General features: G+C 40.8%; 1 pseudogene; it reads right to left on the reverse strand.

Annotated features, from left to right (window-relative positions):
* LOC107666332 (chromodomain-helicase-DNA-binding protein 4-like) overlaps positions 1-2,806 on the reverse strand; it is a 77,831-nt pseudogene that overhangs the window by 26,802 nt on the left and 48,223 nt on the right.

The raw sequence follows: 2,806 nt of genomic DNA on the forward strand, positions 1-2,806 counted from the left end.
AATGCACAGTGAGGAGGAGAGTTTGAGTGGCTAAAGACTCTCCAAGGACCACAGCTGGAGAATTGCAGAAAACAGTCGAGTCTCTGGGTCAGAAAACCTTAAAAAAAAAAATTTGTCAAACAGCACCTACACATCACCACATGTTGTTTGGGAGGGTTTCAAGAAAAATTCTCCTCGCTCATCCAAAAACAAACTCCAGCATATTCAGTTATCAGACACGACTGGAACTTCAAACGGGACTGGCTTCTATGGTCAGATGAAACTAAAAAATTAGCTTTTTAGCAGCAAACAATGTCAAACACTGATCGATCTGCGCCGCACCTCTTCTAGTCGAACACACCGGCTAGTGCTGCAGGCTTAAGGCCAAAGTATACTTCGGCTGTCCGCGTCCACATTACGTCATTTTCGTCATCAGTAGGGCTCGCGGACAGCCGTGCGCACCCCGTCCGCGTGCAGGCAATTTTTTGAGACCACGCGGACGGTCCGCGTACAACAGCGCATGCGCGAGGGGAAAGTTGAGACAGAGCCATATGTGATACACATATCTGTCAAGCTAACTAATTATGTTTAATGCGCGAGTTGGCATAATTTGTGCTCGTGACGGAGCGGTAGCGGAGCGTTCTCGGAGCGAGTGAAAACCCCAACGCTCCGACTTCGAAACCTCAACGAAATCCGCTCCTAGCTCCAGGCAAAATCACGCCGCTCCACTCCTCGCTCCGCTCACATACTCTGCTTCGGATGCAACTTCGGTTTCCTCTGCAGTGGAAAGATGGAGTTTGTTGATACTGATTTCACTTGAATGGTAACAAATCTACAGTTTCTTATCATTCTAACTGAATTAATTGAAAATGTAAGAATTTGATGTGAAAGATGACACATATTTAATAAGTTTAGGAGAAAAAAAAGCCCATTTATAAACGTAGTGGGAAATGACATCTGTTTTGTTGTATACAGCAACTCATTTCTACCTCTTTCCAGTCACAGAGCACTTTATTTTGAGAGTTGTTTATAGTTCTTAGAAAGAAAATCGGAATCGGCAAAAATCGGTATCGGCAGGTCACACTTACAAAAAAAAAGAAAGAAAAAAAATCTGAATCAGCCAAGAAAATTGCAATCGGTGCATCTCTACATAAAAGGTAAATTAATCCCAAGTAAATAAATAAATGCTTGTTTACCTGAGAGAAGATGAGCACTCTGTGTCCGCCCTCCTTGAGTTTATGCAGCATCTTCTGCAGTAGCAGCAGTTTGCCAGAGGCTTTAGTCAGGGTACTGCCCTCATACATCCCATTGGGCATCTTGGCAGCTTCCTGTTTCACACAGCCAATCGAGTAACCAATTTACTCACATATCACATAATATGACATATGTTATTGGTCTATTATTAAAGGTACAGAAAGAGATAAAAGTGGACTGTACCATAGCAGCAACGGGGAAAAGATAGGGATGATTACAGCACTTCTTGAGATCCATGACGACGTTCAGTAGAGAAACCTGGTTTCCTCCACTACGAGTATTCAGAGCCTCAAAATTGCGGGTCAGGATGAACTTGTAATATTTCCTGGATTCATAGATAAAAGATTTAGAAACACTGCCTCCTGTAACCTACTTCTCAGTCCATTCCTCATCACATACTCACTTCTGCATGGGGCTGAGCTCGACTCGGACGATGAGCTCTGTTTTGGAAGGCATGTGCTTGAACACGTCGGCTTTGAGTCTCCTGAGCATGTGTGGTCCCAGCATGTCGTGAAGCTTTTTGATCTGGTCCTCCTTAGCAATGTCGGCAAATTCCTCCAAGAAACCCTCAAGATTACTACAGAATGAGAGATAGTGTTATTTATGTCTGCAGATGCCCAGGGGGCCACCAGAGGCTGCTTTTTTTTCCATAAAACTATATGCAGATTTTGTTTTTAAGTATTGATGAGAGTATTAGCAAGAGTGCAGAATTCATTCAGTGAGCGCATGAACTGAACAAAACGTTTTGCGGATTTTTTCCATCACTGGTGACTAATCTAAACATGCGCTCAACAGAAACGTGTGTGATTGGTTATAATGCTCAAAGCTGAAAAAGAAAACATGTATAAAAAAATCTTTGATGAATTGAGCAAATCTAAACGTAATGCCAATCAACACTTTTCCTTCATTTTCATTTTTCGCTTTAATCGCGACAGTTAAAAGTAAAAAAAAGAATACAAACCAATAAAATAACCACTTTTATTGAAAGACAAAAAAATTGGACAGAAAATATATTAATATTAAATATCAAAATAGGCCTATTTTTTAAATCAGTTCTATGTAACAGAATCAGATTTAACTGAATTTTTTGCTTAATTATCCAAATAATGTATAGTCCTATAAAGCTATTATTATCAGAGCATGTGAGCAGAGCATAGTGTCACGAGAGGGTAGCGTTGTTTTACCAGCATTGCCCAGTACAGCTGTACTACATACTACAAAGAAATGTCCTGTCTGAGCATTATTTGAGCGGACTTTGCTTTTCCGGTGAGCATGAGCAGTAAGTGAATGGAGCGATCGCATGGGCCGTGAGCAACTCAATGAAAAGAGCACTCATAGAGCTGAATATTGAGCAGAGCGCCACACCGCGCAGTGACAACGGCTAGAGGGAGAGTAAAACCTGCGTGCTGAACACTGCTGGGCGGTGCACCATATATTTTCGGCCGTTTTTCTTTTTCAGCCAAAAAATTATACTTTTTTTTTTAATTATATAAAAAATAAAAAAAAAAGAATTTTCGGTGCATCCCTTATATATATATATATATATATATATATATATAGGGGGGACGGAAAG

This window comes from Sinocyclocheilus anshuiensis, unplaced genomic scaffold (assembly GCF_001515605.1).
Source record: "Sinocyclocheilus anshuiensis isolate Anshui unplaced genomic scaffold, SAMN03320099.WGS_v1.1 scaffold868, whole genome shotgun sequence".
Taxonomy (NCBI): domain Eukaryota; kingdom Metazoa; phylum Chordata; class Actinopteri; order Cypriniformes; family Cyprinidae; genus Sinocyclocheilus; species Sinocyclocheilus anshuiensis.